The 18485-nt window shown below is 41.0% G+C and overlaps 1 long non-coding RNA gene across 1 annotated transcript; it reads right to left on the reverse strand.

Moving 5' to 3' along the window:
- Positions 1-8451: 8451 nt before the first annotated feature.
- Positions 8452-9609, reverse strand: LOC144458710 (uncharacterized). Its single transcript, XR_013488093.1, has 3 exons — positions 9510-9609; positions 8766-9253; positions 8452-8617 (listed from the first exon to the last, which is right to left on the reverse strand). It is a non-coding gene; the product is annotated as an uncharacterized LOC144458710 (long non-coding RNA).
- Between the last annotated feature and the right edge of the window lie 8876 nt (positions 9610-18485).

Below are 18485 nucleotides of genomic sequence, written 5' to 3' on the forward strand. Positions count from 1 at the left end.
TTCTCGGGGAGCATAATCACAGAGTGTGAACTCTATTTCATAAAAGTTGCTTTCTGACTGACTTGTGTCTGTCTTTCTCTTCCCCGCACACACACACACACACACACACACACACAAACACACACGTTGGCTGCCTCCTTTCTCTGCATCAATACCTGTATTGTGGGCTCCATGCGGCTCAGGAGACGGGATGGAAAAACTGTGAAATCCAATATAACTGAATGTCTGAATGATAAAGATTGTGGATGCAGTACGAGGGGGAGAAGTGTGCAGAGGGAAAGAACAAGAACAGATGAGGGGTAAACGACATCGAAAAATTAAAAGCAAGCTTGTCCATCCATGTGCTGAATGCTCACTGAATACAACCATCTCCTTCTGTACAATATAATGAAGTTGTGTTTGAGTCAGGGAGCATTTAAAGTTCACCAGGGCAGGCAGACTGCAAAGACATAAAGTTTGCCTGGCTGTATCAAGTTAATTTGGGTATTGCTTCAAAGGACCATTAAGCATTTTCTAAGGGCAAAACAGAATAGATGAATAATAAGAAAATAACAGACAAAATGAAAATGGAAAAAAAGAGCAACTTTGAGATTAGTGTTGACAGAAAAACAAGGATAAACACTGCTGTGGCCTTTTCAAGATAAAATCCTTAGAAGACTAACAAATAACTAGCTTATTTTTTTTGACAGACAACAAAATTAATCATTTTTATTCACCCCAGTGTCCTCATCAACTGCACTTTCAGTCATAGGCGCCCATTTATATTTTTGCTGGTGGGTGCTCAAAAGAAAGCACCCTCTTTTACTTTTTTTTTTTTTTTTAACTTTCTTTGTTGGTCAGGTTTAAATAACTGCACTAACATAATTAACTGCACTAACATAATTAAACCAGTAAAACAGCAAAATATAATTGCAATCCAGCCTGCCGTCACTCACAGCAGTATTACTTTGGGAGCACGTTGTACAAAAAAAGAAAAAACACAATAGGTCAGGAGGCCACACAAACGTGGCTCTGTGCACACAACAAATAGCCCTGTCCATTGTCCTGAAACTTTAGCGATGCTATTCATGCACTGTAATAAAACCCCTCCTGGGTGGACTCAAACAAAGTGTTTATCGATTAATTCATCACTAAAGATACAAAATTATTTAGTGCAAAGTCTCATATAAACACAAATCATAGGCCAAGTGCACAAATCAACACAGACACCCCCGTGGCTGTGTGACACCGCCGCTATAATACACTCATTAAGAATGCAACAGCGTGGGCTACAAGAGGCCCGCCTGTTAACAAGCCAACAACTTTTAACAACCTAAAGTCTTTACACATGCACAGAAACCATACAAGCGCGCACAGTAAAATACAATCAATTACCCGTCAACACGTAGACCCACACAGCAACTAAATAAATTGGATGTTTTTCACTCACCATTGACGTTATGTCTTTAAGAGGAAAGTGTTGCTCCTTGCAGCTGTGTGCTTTAACCTTTAATGAGTCGCCACGCTTCTTTTTTTTCCTTCCCAGAGGTGCTTTGGTCCGGTGGTGTAATTGGCTAGTCAGTAGGGTGGGACAACACGGAACAAAGCCAACACATGGTGGTCAATGTGCTTTCTGCTGGCCCTGATTGTACGCTGGCGCATTCGGGTACTTGGACCCCGAAGCACCCATGGAATCGGCACCTATGGGGCAACACCTTTCTCACTTTTTACTTGAAGGGTAAAATGCACCAAAATTTGAGTATCAGTTTTCTTGGTTTTAGTGTGAGCAGCTCCGATTACACATGCACTGCAAACCTGAAATTATCTAGACGGTGTGATAGGAGCTCTATGTGAGAACGCAAGTGTCTGAATCAGATGGATCAATCTCTAAAAAAACTTTACCCTGCCAGCTCCTTAGCACAAAGTCCAAATGTAATGTCTCATTGAGCCCATGTGTGAATAGAGCAGGTAATTGTCAGGAGAACTCACCATGAGCAAGAGGGCCTGTGGATGACAACCCTATCATGCAGATTGCTCCAGACCTGGTGAAGAAGAGTCATTCACACACACACAAAAACAATGTGAGGGCGGAGAGAGATGAGATTCGGGAAGCCCAAATTGTCAGACAAATTAGAGAAACAACAGGAGACTTGGTTGTTTATGACCAAATTACAAATTGGCTACGTGACCAGAATCTGATCATGTCCTGCCTCCTGCATGCTCCAACCAGGCACCACCCCTCGCCTAAACCAAACGGAGTATTGCCAGTGGGTGAGAACGCTTCAGCGTGAAAGAGAAACTCCGGACAATGTCCAGACCTGACTGTCCCCTACATTGTCTGAAACTAGAGGCACAAGACTTAATTACCTAAAATGTTAAAAAACACGTTCATATTTTTCAAGTCCATCCTGCATATATGCACACTGAGGCAGTTTTTGCTTGTTGTAAGTATTCCCCCTGTTTATACTGGCCATTAAATATCCCTCCCTAAAAATCCACAGGTCTCAATTAGAACAAAAACTATATTTGCAAACATATCTGAAGTTATAACGAAGCCTCAGCAGTCTGAGTTAATCAAATCAAGTGGATTTCTTCCAAAGTCTTTTCACAGAAGTACATCAATCTCCCTTTAATCCTTATGTTCAAATGCAGTTTTCACACCGACAGCAGCACTTGATCTGCAATCATGTTATTGCCATGAGTGGCACTGCTGTACTGTGTTAGTGTAGCTATCTTAATGATTGAAGTGCATTTCCGAGCTATGATATTTTCATGTTTGCTGCTGTATGTGTATCAAGCTCAAGTAAATTGAGTGGGAGTGGGCGAGAGCACAGCAGCACTTGACCCCTGACTGAAAACATGTTTGTGAGGCTACAGTATGAGGGTTGATGATGCAGAACCTTATGGGACAAGCAGATAGGCTCTTTAGATCAAGTGGAGGATGTATAGAAGTTCAAAACTGTTCAAAAATCTGCTTGTATCCACATAAAAAGGCAAGTGTCAGTAGGGTCATAGATGACACTTTCAGAAACTTTTAGCCCTGCTAGCAGCTTGCTCTGTTGATGGCAAAGTTGGTGTCTACATCAGTTGAATGGATTGCAATTAAATTTGGCACAATTGTGATCCTTGAGGATGAATCCTACTGACTTTGGTGATCATCTGACTTTTCCTCCAGTGCCAACAGCAGGGTAAACCTTTCACATATCCTTTAAAATGTCTTACCATCAGCCAGATAGATTGACAAAAACATTTGTACAGACATTCATGGTTCCTAGATGATGAATCCTGATTACTTTTGTGACCCCCTATTCATCTAATGCCACTGTGAGGTTGAAATTTCTGGTTTTAAGTGAAATGTTGAAGAAATATGGAAGTGATCCGCACACTTCATCCAGCACAACTTTGGTCTAAGGTCAAATACCTTCAAAACTAATGAAATTCCCTTCAGCCTTTGTGTTAAATGCTATTCGGCACATTAGCATAGCAATGCACTAAGCTAAGGTGATAATATGGTAAGTATCTCCAGTCGTTAGAACAAAATATTGTTATTGCACGTACCACTTATATGTTACATTTGTATCATATGCAGTACATAGTTCAGATAACACGTATGAGCTGAGTTTCTCATCAGGAGGAGGAGATGTTGGAGGGTGCAATAACTAGGCTAGATGGAGGCCAAGCAGCAGACAACTGTTCTAGACCAATGAAAGTAGGCATTTATAAATAAGAGTTTGGGACATTTCTATTTGAAACTTTTGCAACAACCAAACCGGGTGTTTTACACCAAGACAGGATGTCTTTCTAGACCTTACTAAGTTGTTTTTGTGCCTAAACCTAACCACACGTTTAACCACAGTGTTGTCAAAATATAACACTGAAAACTAAAATGTAAAGAAAAACGTAATGTTTCAACATATCTGCTACATATAAACTGCACAAACTGCAATTTGCAGAAATGTACAATGCAAACATTTCATCTTGCAATTGGGTTGCCTAAACACCAGCATGCTAACATTGCCGCTCTAAAAACCAAAACACACCAGTGGCGAATGTCAGGCATCAAAACACATGCCTCTATAATTTTCACTACCCATCCATCCATCCATCCATCCATCCATCCATCCATCCATCCATTTTCATCCGCTTATCCAGGCCGGGTCGCGGGGGCAACAGGCCAAGCAAAGCACCCCAGACGTCCCTCTCCCCGGCAACACTTTCCAGCTCCTCCTGGGGGACCCCAAGGTGTTCCCAGGCCAGACGAGATATATAATCCCTCCAGCGTGTTCTGGGTCTGCCCAGGGGCCTCCTACCAGTGGGACGTGCCAGGAATACCTCCAGTGGGAGGCACCCAGGAGGGATCCTGATCAGATGCAGGAGCCACACTCACTATCTGCTTGTAAACACCAGCTCCTGTAGCAGCTCCTTTTCTCTGCTCCTATGGCAGCTCAACTCCACTCCTCACCATTAATGCAAAGACAACTCTGCTGCTGTGTCTTGTGTGTGACAGAGAACAGATGAGGAGAGACTCATTGCTGAGGTCTGGAAATATCCCGAGTTAAAAGACCCACAATTTCATCAAACAGATATTTCCTGGCAGGTTATAGCTCTGGAGATTGGCTCTTCAGGTGAGAAATCAACTTTAATTAGGGGCTCTCCACAAATGCCTGATCGTCCACTGATGAGCTGCAGTGCAATGTGTCCAGTATGTTGGCATTAGCATTAAGCTTAAACCCATACTCTACGTAATTACAGCCTCGTGGCTGTAGACTGCTGGTCTTGATGAATCAAAACTGTTAAGGCCACATTTAGTGCGAATGCTTTAATGGAGCTAATTCAGAATATAAAATGTATTTTTCCCAAAGACTCACCAAAATGCCATTTTACCTCAAACTAGCTCTTACTGCTAAGAATGTGAAATTTAAAATGCAAAATGTATAGTGTTTGCATACACTGGAGCAAATCAAATTAGTGTCTTCAGTTATGGTGGGTGAGGAAAATCTGAACGCGCTTATCTCTCTACTGATATAGTCTCCAAAAGAGCAGATGCTGGATGACTCTGCACTTTCCTCTTCACTTTGAAAAAAAAAAATGACTGAGCAGAAGAGTAACTAGCAGGGAGCAGGGACCAGGCGGATTGCATCCCTCCTCACAGATGGCTGTCTGATTCTGCTACATTGATGGAAGACAGCCTGTCATTCTGGGTTTTGTGTTTATCATCATTAGGTGAATTGACAAGGCCCGAGCATTGTTTTTGTTTCCCTGTTCTCTTCCCAAACACAAACAGAAATCGCTGACTTTTGGCAGACATGCTTCATTGCCATCCCCTCAGTCTGCTTGTCACGCGAGTATGCAGTAGAGATTCATGAGTAGCTGCGCTGCTAAAATGTCACAAGAGTTCCGGAGGACATATTGTGTCAGTTGTAAATTGCCTTATGAGCATTTCATTTGAAAAACCGAGCTCTTCTTTTCTTCTCTCACCTCGAAACATAATTAAGTGCAAAAGAGTGAAAGGAGAACTTTGACACAGATTTCTAGTTAAACTCTTCAACTGTAAAACAGAAGCCTCCCCATCTGCACCTCTCCCGAGGATTCTTTATCTCCGCTATGAAGGGGAGCTCTCTAATGTCAGCAGCTGAGATAAATACAATTATTATGAAAGTCTCATTGCTCAGTTTTACTTCCCTGCAGCTCCAAAGTGTGCTTTCCCTGCCACTGTCAAGACTTGCCCTTTTGATGAACCTAATGTTTTTATTAGCAAGTATTTGTCAGAGTGGAATTACAATTCTTGCACCCATCTAAATACTGAGGTGGCAAACACATGAAACTGTTTGAATAACAATTAAATATGATTTTCTTGAAGTGAAGCTTACAGTAAGTGAAGCCTTTTTAAGAAGGCCTGATGTGAGAAAAAAAGTAGTGACATTTTTGTGGTTATTTACTGTCTTTAATCTTTAGATGATTAGATAAACAAACTTTCCACCCAAACCTTTTAGGCCACATAAAGTTAATGATAAAGAAATTTCATGGTAGTTTCACAGTATTCATTTTACATGTGAAAACCATCAGTATTTCTTAAAAATGCACACCTCATATTACAGGCCATGAAAAGATAATTATAGGTTATTATAATGTCATTTCTAAGTAGTTACACTGACAGTACTCTAAGTTATTTCAGGGAAGTTACAGCATTAACCTCCAATGAGCAGCAGTAATGACACCTTGTAATATAAAGTCAGACAAGTGATTACCTAGTAAGGACTTTAAGGTACAATTACTGCTTGCAGCAACTACCATCAATCAAAAAAGCCACTAAGAGGCTGAGTAGGCTCGTAACTGTGACTTGTTCAATAAAATCCATGCTGAAGTCCAAAGATGCGTACTATGGTGGTTTATTAAACAAACAACTGAGATAACTGAAGCAAAATGAGATGAAATGAAATATTACGCTCTGTTGGGGTACCTAGCACACAGATCTGGTACTAAAAGGTGGAGCTGTGAACACTGCAGTCTGTTGACTGGTCAATAGAGGACAGTCACTCTGCTTAGGGCTGAGTTGTGGCTGGTTTCATGTAAACACTGTTCATACCGTGGAGAGTTTTATTAGTAAACTGTAACTATAAAATGAAAGGATGTTTTGCTGCCTCTTGCAGCAGCTGTTGTGGGATTAAAAAATAACTTAATTCACTGGGCCGACTGCCGGCGACTTTTAAGGTGGAACGTTAACTTGTAATGTTACTCAATGCATGAGTTGATGACATATGAATCAATCCACACACCTAAATTTCTCTTTAACAACTTTAGCCATCACTTTAGTTTTATATGACATACACTTTTAAGAATGAGTGGATCTTAAAGCATTTATATATGTTAATTTCAACCGGGTTACGTGAACTGCATATATCCCAATCCTCACTCAGAGGGAAAAAAGCGCTGTCGTTCCTGTGGGCTCTGGAAACACTAAACCTCTGGGCTTGCCTGAGAAGGACTTAATGCCCAAACAATTTTTAAATATGTCATGGAAAGAGAGACTCTCACTGCAGCCTGTTTTATTTTGTTCTGAAAATGTCAGCGTGCAGCCTCATTCTGTGGATGACAAACGAGGTGCAGACTTCCATTTGTGTCACCGCTGATGAAATACAGTGAATGCTGGACGGAGCAGTGAGTGACAACAACCCCACCCAAATTTAAGAGTATTGTTTGCAGTTGAAATGCCAGGGTCTAGGTACCATGTCTGAAGGGTTACCTTTGGTTCCAAAGGGACCCTACTGAAAGTGTTTGGTGGGAATGGGGCTTTTTTCTAAGAACTGCCAGTGAATGAACAGGTAAAATAATGTGAAACCACGCCAACCCCTGTCCCAATTACAGCTACCGGAAGTGAAAGTGACCAAAATAACATGTGCAGCTTAAACAAATAATAAATGACAGAGGTTAAATACATATTTTTGCTCCTATGCTGCTCAAAATGTGCACTAATCAGTAACTACCAGCCACTGTATTAAGTGACCTCCATGTCTTACCCCTTATTCTTATTACAATTTTACAGTTATTTTCAATTGAGTTACTGGCATAATCTGTCTGTCTTTAATTTAATCCTAATTACTGAGTTATTGCACAGTGTTGCTGACTAAGTACACTTTTACACATTTCTTATTCCATCAATATTACTTGGCTACACCTTAAACATTTCTTGTAACACAACTGACAGTGTGAAAAGTTACCTTAGTCAGCTACATTTTTAAAAGTAGCATGAAAACATTACTATTCATCGGATTATGTTACTAAAATTTCCTCGTGTAAGCAAAGTAAAACCTTAAAACAAACAAACAAAAAAAAAATCGCATGTCATTACCGAGGAATAGGTAAAAAACAAGACTGCTAGACTGCATGCCACTACTCTCATTCATTTCTTCTTTATCCATTTAAAGTGATTTCAGCTATAAATGCCCTGCAATTCATTGCTCATGATTGATGTGCTGATTGAGGGACAGAGGACAATTTGCACAGTTTAAAAGTATGATTGCAAAAATGGTGAGTAGCAGAGATGGATAGAAAAAAATGTATGCGCTGTTCTATAATCTCTCCGCTGAGAGACAGCTGAGTTATTCTGCCATACTTAGTCTGTTTCTTTTCATCTTCTTTATCTCTCCCTCTGCTGCCTCACTTGGCGTATTTCCTGCATTTGCTGTTTATCTCTCTTGTCTCTTTATTTTGCCCATATTTTGCCCAACACATTTATTGTATTCCACATACAGTATTGTTTCTGCTATCTACTGACATTCTTCCTGGATGTAGTTTGCTGAAAGTCTTCTCCTCTCCATATCCCTCAGATAGATAGATAGATAAAAATGTCAGTTTCATTCCTGCAACAAAATCAACACATTAACGCAATGCTTCCTTTTGCTAAAATACTACAATTTATTCATGCATATATAAATTAAAATACATTTAATTTTGCATTGAAGCAAGCATTTCTTTTGGTCCTTTATTCACGCTTGGTTGTGTGTCTGTGTGTGTCCGTGTGTGTCTCCCCCCCAGGAATCCAAGATTGGTCATAAAAAGGGAGATGGGGGTCATAAATTGCCTTAGTATTCTCCCCCTGGTTGCAGCTTGTTTGTCTTGATTCAGAGACCAGAATTCTCTGTGTAAAACATAGAAAGTGAAGTCCATGTTCTCGATGCTACATACATATGCACATGCAAAAAATAAAAAAAGGTTATGTAGGTTAGGCCTAGGCAAGTAAAGTGACACTGGTTAGGTTTAGGAAAAGAAACATGGCAACGACATACCTTAAAACGACACACAGTTCACTTGGTTTCCCATAATTCTGAACACTGGTCTCTTGGGGAAAAGTCCTGTGTTTCATGACCCATCCACCACCCTGAGCTCCCTCCTCATGTACTTCTGTCAGCGCATTAGTCACATGATTGCAGCCTTCCCAGTTACGTGGGTTATAAACAAATGACTGGCTCATGATTATGTGAGATATATACTCTCATGGGTGTGGTAGGAACCCAATTGCAGCACCACAGGCAGACAGGAAAGTTTGTAATGACCTTTTATATTTTGCTTGTCAAACACAGAATGAGCAGGCAGGAAAAACAACAGTGAGAGCCTTCAAAGATACAAGTTCAGTACTAAGCACTTGGTGTAGTGCGCAAGTCATAAAGGAAATAGTTCAAACATGTGCAGTAGTACTGTGACGGTCAGACAGGAGGCGAAGTCAGATGAGCAGAGAGTCCGATACCAGGTGAACGCACAAGGAAACCCAAGACACCTGTGAAGAGACAACTGTGGGTTGGTTGGAACTGGCAAGCGGGTCTAGGAACCAGAGTTGATGATGAGTGGGTGCCACTGTACACACACAAAAGCAGAATATGCAGCCACGCAGCAAGGTAATCCTCGGCACAGGAAATCACAGGCAGCAGAACAGGTAAATTCACAATGCAGAGCTGAGCGGCAGTCTCTCCACACAGGAGCCAGCAAACAGAAACCAGGAACATGGAATAGAGACAGAAGGCTTAGTGGTTTACCAGGGAGCAGATGAAGCAGGAGAGTCAGAGACAGGCAAGGTCGGCAACAAGGAAGCAGTCTGGGAATAAATGCTGGAAAGTCTTGCACAGATATGACAAAGAACAATCTTGCAACAGGAGTCTGTGAAGCTGGAGCATTTATAGTGGCAGGGAGTATTGAGCCACAGGTGAGCGGAGTTGGCTTGATGATGTGGGTGTGGTGGACCTGCAGGAGTAGGAGATGTGTGGAAAGGTAATTGGCTGGCAGGTAGGTGTGGTGGAGAGGTGGGGTGGGTGGAAATTTCCTGGGTAACTGCGAGAATGGCATGTATGGCAGGTTGGAAGTGCACACTGTGACATAAATGTATTGTGGTGCATTACTTTTTGTAGGTATACATACATACAGTGCATGAGAACAGCTTGCACTACAGCACCAACAGATATAAAGACTTAATAATACACTCATGAAACAATTCTGTCGCATAAAACCTCTGCAAAACTTTTGGTTGAATGTATCTTTACTGAAAAACTAAAACAGCTCAGTACTGAGAGTGGGTAGGTGACCTTGCATAAGTTGGAGTGTTTGTCTGCTGAAAGTACAATCACCTCTGTGCGCCTCTGATGCCAGCAGTCACACTCTCATGGGGTCACTAATGCAACAATTGGAGCTGCTCTCTGCTTTCCATTTCACACGAGGCAAGTGTTTGCTCAATGTTTACAACCCTTCCTCACCTCTATCTCTTCACTTCTTTATCTTCCCCATCTCACTCTTTTCTCTCCATTTTTTCCTTTGTTCTCTCTGTCACTCTGTCAGTCGTCTCACCAGTAATGGAGGGGTTGTCATCCCTGGTTCACCATATGCGACAGGTGTGTGGTGAGTGTTCAGTGTCACCTATCATTGTCCCTGTCACCGCTATCTCATCTGCAGTCGCAGAGCTCCATATCCAGGCAAGGAAAATTCATATCAATGACTTAGATCTGTTTGTGATTGGCTGCTTGTACCCCCGCTGCTCAGCAAAACACACAGACACATAGGAAGTAAATGAAACAGGACTTAGATGAATAATAAGCGGTTATATAGTGAATCACCCCATGACTTTCTACTTCATAAACCCATCAGCTAGAAGATTGAAGAAGACTCTGTCTCCTCTAGACTCATTTCCATCGTCATCATCATCCCCCCAGACATCCAGTGGCTTTGAATGTATTTCACAAAATCTGCAGCAGTCATGTAGATGTTTTGGAGCAGTGGCCGGTGACAACCAATGACAGCTTGTGATAAAAAACCAAGAATATTAAGTCTCTACTAAAACCATCATCATGGCTTGATGATTTACCTCCAGCTTGTAAAAGTTTGTTGCTTTCATCTTCCCAACCACTCTCATTTAAATTGTCTGTTTTTTCTCCCACTCATATGATGGCACCCACTGAGTGGTGAATGCTGCTCTTATTTCTTGAGCTCTGTTTATACTTAAGGTGAAAAATCATGCTTTTGGATTTGTTTTCATGAGACAGTAAATTTGGGATCCTGCACAACATCCAGGTGAATCATTTTTAATAGGCAAAGCTCCTTTGCATACATCATTTCAGGTGCACACCACTCTGTAACAGTAAGTGTTTGCAGTGAGGCAAAGATGCTGCATATTCACCATACCTTAATCTATTTTTATTAGCAGACAGATAAGTGTAATTATTTAATACCAGCATTGACGTGTCTGGTGCAGGACAATCTTGTTATCAAAAGGATACTATTTCATGAACAATACATAGTCCTCAATAAATAGAATAATTAAGCAGCATACAAAATGTTAATTTCAGTCTAAAAAATATACTAAACTATCAATTTGGAACTCTGATCTTACTATATAATGACGAAAACTCTGTGTGTGTGTGTGTGTGTGTGTGTGTGTGTGTGTCTGTTCGACGTTTTTCTCCTCACTGACTTGGTCAATCCATGTGAAATTTGTCACAGTGGTAGAGGGTCATGGGAGGATGCAAATGAAGCAATATTACATCAATTGGCCAAAGGGGGGGCGCTATAGCAACCGACTGAAATTGCAAACTTTGAATGGGCATATCTCATGCCCCGTATGTCGTAGAGACATGAAACTTTGCAACAAATTTGCCTCAAGAACCCATAAGAACCCATATAGATTCTCCGCCATTTTGAATTTTTTGAAAAACACTTAAAATCGATCTCTTCCTAGGAAGTTTGACCGATCTGCATGAAACTTGGTGAACATAATCTAGGGACCAATATCTAAAGTTCCCTCTTGGCAAAAGTTGGAAAACTTACTAACACTGAGCTTCTATAAGGCAATGAATATTGCGGAGGGCATGGCACATCACATAAAAGTGTATAACATCTCAAGGGTTTCACCCATCACCACGCAGCTTTGTAGGCATATGACCACACATAATCTGAGGGGATCCCTCCATTATTGACCCCATCAAACAAAATGGGGGCGCTAGAGAGCTAATTTCTTATCTAGGCCTAACCGCCATATCGATTTTTACTAAACTTGGTAGATATGTAGAACAGGACGCCTCAAGGTGACTGGAGAAATTTAACACTAATTGGCAACTGGGTGGCGCTATAACAACAGAAAAATGCTTAAAAATGGCTCAAATGCGACCGATCGCTGTGGCTCCCCCTGTGGCCCAATGTTGTTTTTTTCTTTCTAATTTTTGGTATGACTAAGTCATGGTATGGTATGCTGTACATAATCACGGAAACTGTCAGTGTGTCATTCTGTCTGTCCCACGTTTTTCTACTCACTGATGTGGTCAGTCGAGGTATTGAGGATTGGTATAGGTAGAAGGTGACAAAGCTACCAATGGGTATGGACTAGATAATAATTAATATAAAGGCCAAAACACACCGGTGGCAAATGGTGTGTGTCACAATGTACAACCCCACATCGGCGGAGGCAAGATGCACATTGGCGCTTCTTGACGAACCACCCCACGGCACTTAACACCACTGTTCTGTTTCCAGCCTCGCTGCCCCTGGAATTAAAGGCATTTTCCCTCACTCATTCTTTGCTTGTACATGCCAGCTTCCATAGCAGCTCCTTTTCTCTGCTCCTATGGCAGCTCGACTCCTCTCCTTACCATTAATATATAAAGAGAACTCTGTTGCTGTTGCTGTCTCATGTGTGGAGATTGGATGAGGAGAGACTTGTTGTTGAGGTCGAGAAATATCCTGGCCACACACGACCCACAGTCCCGTCATTATTAAGACAATGGCAAAAAAGATACTTCCTGGTGAGTCACAGCTCTGGAGATCGACTCTTATGGTGAAAAATCAAGTTTAATAAGGGGCTCTCCACACATGAGTTTAAGCTAATGCATAGGTAGAGGAAGTACAGATCTGTCAGTTAAAGAAGTAATAACTTTGCATGGTCGTCTGTGCGACATGTCCAGTGTGTGCTAGGGGTGGCACTAGACACACATCACATGATGCACCTCGCTGTGGCAGTGCTGGTGGGTTTTCAGCTGAAGACCTAAAGAATAGAATAAAGAATTAGCATAATATAAATAAATATAAGAAGATAAGTAAAGAATTTTACAATTCTTGATGCAGCAGGGGTTGGCAGATTCCCTCACTCTTGTACAATATTAAACAGACTGCATGTATGTCCCCAAAGTATTTATTGCCATTGTTGTTCTGTTCTGTGGCTGTATCCTTTTTTTCTACAAGTGTTTTGTTCCATTCAGGTTTATGTGTGACTCTCAGCCAAAGCCTCTAAAGCCCTGTTGCATTTACCTCACAAAGTCCTCATGCCAGAATCAGCCTGAAACCCAGCCCAGTCCCCACCATAAGATGTTGGAATTCTATGTTTCTTCAAACCATACATATATTACATTTGCACATATCAGACATATTGACATGTATAAAGTGACATAGTTTAAAGATAACATGTATATGTGCTAGACTGGATGCTGGATGCTGGTCCTAGGCCAGTCAGCTGCCAACCAGTAGACAGCAGCAGACCTCTGCTTCAGACCAACTACCAACAGAATCAGGTATTTCAATTGACACATCATACCCTGACATGTTTCTCATTTCCTGTCTGTTGTGACAAAATCCAGTTTTTTCTTAAAGCAACACAATGGAGGATTGCGCTTTTTACCTCACGGGGTCCCCCTACAGACGAAAAATGGCATTGTCTGTTACAACTGTTGCAAAAATCTTTCTGCGCGTGCATTTGTTGACAAGCCAATGATACCTGCTGGAAATTAGCTGGCCGTGTAATGCGCGATCGTCATGTCTTCAGATCGGGAACTGCCCATAGGTCTGACAGCCCACTGGTCCGACATCCCATTGTTCCAACCATATTAAACCCATTGTTCCGAAGTCCCGTTGTTCCGAAGTCATCATGATGCCCTGTGGTTAAGGTCTGGTTAGGTTTAGGCACAAAAACCACTTGGTTAGGGTTAGGAAAAGATCATGGTGTGGGCTAAAATGAAAAAGAAAGTGGCAAACACATAAGCCGTGAGCCTGCTTCGCCTCAAGCCTTTCCCAGCTGACCCAGAGCCGGTCGCGGTGCACCATCAAGGCAGAAATACGCCCGCCGGGAGCCGTTCAGCACCGCGGACCGTCGGACTAATGGGATGTCGGACCAATGGGCTGTCGGACCAATGACATGGACCCTTCAGAACAGGTAAAGTAGCCTTATAACATTTTGTACATACATGATTAGGCCGATTGCTTTAATTATTTATTCGTTTTCGAAACTCAGAAATGAGTTGCTCTCTGCATGTCAGGGCAGCCAATTTCACTGAAAAAAATTGCTACTGCTGCTTGTGTTTCATTCCTACATGGTGATGAAGGTGCACCTTGTGTTAGATTTTAAAAAGATGAACATTATTTGAACTCCCTTGAGGTTTTGTGTGTTACATAATATTTTCTTCACTTAATTGCTTTTTACTTTTATGTGAGGATCAAGCAAGACTAGCAACTACTACGTCTAAACTTTTCTCAAGATACCTTGTTAAGGTCTAAACTGCTGGTCAAAGGGAAATTTTGACTTGATGATGGTGGAAAATAATCTCACTGGTGACCTGCCAAGGTCTTTTTGGTCCTTTTCAACCAAAGTTTGGATGGAAAGATGAACAGGTTGAATTACTAAAACTAATATAATGATATTATAGTAGTGCTATTACTAATATCACATCCTCAGTTGCTGCCAGTAGCAGTAAAATAAGCATTTTCCTGTCCATGTCCACATACATCTAGCCACTGATACTAGGCATACAGTGACACGTACAGTAAGAACCTACTGTTTGCTCTTATCTAACATGACTGATGTTAAGTCATTACAATGACATTATTTTAATTTTAATACACGTGCAAACATTTCTACCATGTTATCAGTTTACATAGATGGAGTACTTTGCATAAATTCTATGGGGGGGAAAATCTGATTTGAATATAGGCTGTAAAACCACAGAATGATGGAAAAAACACACATCTCTGCAGGTTTTGAAAGGCAGAGGCACTGAGGTATAAAATTGGCAGGTATGGGAGTTTTGATCAAATGGGATCTCCTGTAAGATGAAGCATTGAGGCTTGCCACTCCACTTAATCTAAAATGACAGCACCGCCTTTCATCAATTCGTCACACATGCACACTCATCTGCACAGTGTACACACACTCGAAAGGCTCGCACACAGAAACAGCCACATACACCCTCCTGTAGAAGGTTATTACAGATGCCATTTCAAATTAAGTTTGATTACAAACACTTTGTCTGTCACCTTCACCTCAAAAATACCTTGTTGTTTTCCCACCTCTTTTTATTTTATTTTGTATTAAAATACACACTCAGATACGGAGCAGAATCAACCTGCTGCTCAGGCAGTCATTGCAACAGGCAGCTGATGTTTAACAAAGCAGAGTATATTTAGACTTTATTTTAATGGCTACTGTGGTAAGCACCCTAATCTCTCCAACTTAACCAAATCAGATCTAGTAATGAACATTCGCGCCAGTCCCACTCAGATTTTACCCAGAATCCATTGCGCCTCACCATGCTGGTAAACAACTAACATTAAGCAGAGAGACAAAGTTCAGTAGCCTGCTCAACTGTGAAATAGACTTCAAATTGCACGTAATTACTGCATAATGAGCTCAATGCGTTCTATACAAGACCCCTACAATCATATTGAATTAATTAAAGTTTTAATTACCAAATCACCATGGGGGATTTGTATGCTAAAAAGGATTGAGGAGTTTTGATCTTAGACTGTTTTAGGCCCCATCTAAAACTTGTTTTCATTTCATAAATCATTAGCATATTTAAATTATTAAGAATCTGGCATTCTAGGCTGATACAAGATAAGGAATCTTATCACTCCATGCCTCTATCACTTTGTATTGATCACTGCGTCATTTTAGACTTTGTATAATCATTACTGATTGTGAACTTTTCATTAGAAAATTAGAATTATGAGGTTCTATCTGACTTTGTTTGTCAACCACTGTATTCACATGAAACTCATTGAAACAGGTCATTAACACTTTGTGTAGGTTGATTTCAACTCTGGTGGAGTAACAGCTCCAAAATAAAGATAAAAAAAGAAAATGTTCTATCACTCAAAATCACTCTCTGTCTTCATTCTGCAAGTTTTTTCAACAAAATTGTTGCTACATAGTGCAGACCAAAGATTAGTGATGAGACGAGTTTAAACTTGAAACCTGTCATTTTACATTTCTCCATGGCAACAACTCTCTTCTGCTGTCATACACCTTGAGGAAGGCGCAAGCCGACACACATTGGTGTTTTCAATGACTCTTGCCCATTAAATAAAGGCTTTTTAATTTTTCCAAACCGACCTGAGTGCCTGGACTTTGATTTTTTAAACTCTCTGCTGTACTTCAGTTCTAACTTCCAGCTTTTTTGTAGCGTCTTAAAATATGAAAGAGGATAGTGATAGTGGGATACTTGCTATAATTCAATCAGGAGAGACAGAAGAATGAAATAAACACAAAATTAAATACGGAATATGAGTGTACAGATTAACAAATGATTTGTCCTGACTAAGATTTAACAGAAGTCTTTGGCACTTGGACACCAGAGGGAGATATTTTGTGATCAAGGGACATCTGAGCAGCAGCAGGATAAATCCCCCCATGGAGTCCAGACACTGGTGGTGGTGGTGGCTAATGACTCTGAGGCTGATGAGGTGGATGAGGCTGATGAATCTGTAAAGGCTAGGTGGTGATGGGGAGGTGCGCATGACTGCAGCGACTGGTGTGTCGCTGTGCTACTGGTTGATTGTGAATCCAACAGCTGAAAAGAGTTGATGACTCAATTGACCTACCCAGACAATGACACCTAGAGATAGTGAGTGAGCATATGTGCAAGGAGTGAATGGCAGGGTGAGAAAGAAACTTACAGCCTGAGCAAGAAAAGTATTGTCTTTCTGAGTGCACTTTCGCTAGAGCTTCATTTGTATTTCTAGGAATTATGAAAATGTGAAAACGTAAATAAACAAAAACAAACATGAGGTCAAGAATCTGGAGCGGTCTACGGATGCTTCAACAGAATACTCAGGGGATTCCTGCAAATGTATTCTGTGAACTTGAGACAGGAGAGCTCTTCTTTTTGTCAGTTTTTCTTGTCCAAGCCTCGGGCAGTTCTGTCGCTCAGAGGAGCTGACATCACCGCTAATCAGAAGAGAAAACTCTATCAAGACAACAATTCACCAGGGGAACAAGTGATGATAACACTGTGCTTCTTGGTGACAGGTGAGCTAAAGCCCATAGATACAGAGAAAAGTGGAGACTATAAAACACTCTTGTGTATGATATATCCTATTAGACCTTGTGCAGTGTGATAAAGGGTTGTTTGGTCTTATTTAAGTAAATTTAAATTAATACTTGTGTCAAACACAGCCGTTCCTCGTACAATTTGATAAGGTGATCCCCTCTTTCCTCCTTCCAAAACTGCCATTTCAACCAGCTCATAGTTTGTAACTGACTTAAGCAGCTGACCTCGCTACAAGGTGATTAACTGTTGAAACAGGTGACTTGTGTTACATTCTTAAACCAGGCACTGGTGACTTGAAAAGCTGAGTCACAGATGACACCATCAGCTGGCATTAGCTGATCTTAGACAGCAGTTCACACCAATGCAGCTTCTCTGATGGAAAATGAGTTTTCAGAATTACAAGGTTCTGTATGAGGCTGTGTCTGAAAAATGGGCGTAGACACCGTGGTGTCAGCCATTGGTTTGGGGACTCCTGTTCTGAAGCAATGACTCTGGCATTTTGGCTGTTGCCAACTTGGATTTTTGGAGCCAGAGGACCTGCAACTAAAACAGCCATGCCCTCCATTATAAATAAATTGAAAGCTTGATAGAATTTTAACCAGTGAGTAAAATAAAAAATCACCCCATGCACAGTTGTCATGGAGAGAGAAATTAGCTATAGAGATCAAAACTGTTTTTGTACGAGCCTATAAACATGTCTTTTTCTGCTGTAAAGTTGGGAATTTTAACATGGGGGTCTATGAGGACTGACTCACTTTTGGAGCCAGCCTCAAGTGGCTATTTGAGGAACTGCAGTTTTCGGGTTTACCACATTGCGTTGGCTCCATTTCTCAGCCCCGGAGGATGTGGCTGAGTCTGAAATGACTCCCTTACTGTATATTGCACTGAGTGTGTACAGTAAATGTATCCTCTGCATATACTATAGTATAATACGTCACAATGGAACTAAAGAGTAGATTTGTATCATGTGCACTACTTTCTACTATCAATCCCACAATGCAATCAGCTACGTTTTTAAGATGTTAAAATTTGTGCACAATTCATGTCCTTGGTTATGCAAAATGATGATAATAAGTGTCCGCAATCTCAATTTACTTTTCAGTATCCATTATACAGGGAATACTGAACGAGTAGACAAGCCTAAAATGCAACTGACTGAGTATAACACATTTAAATTTGTGAAATGATTTTTATATTGAGGGTTCCTGTTAATTTGTA

Source organism: Epinephelus lanceolatus, chromosome 19 (genome assembly GCF_041903045.1).
Source record: "Epinephelus lanceolatus isolate andai-2023 chromosome 19, ASM4190304v1, whole genome shotgun sequence".
Classification (NCBI taxonomy): domain Eukaryota; kingdom Metazoa; phylum Chordata; class Actinopteri; order Perciformes; family Serranidae; genus Epinephelus; species Epinephelus lanceolatus.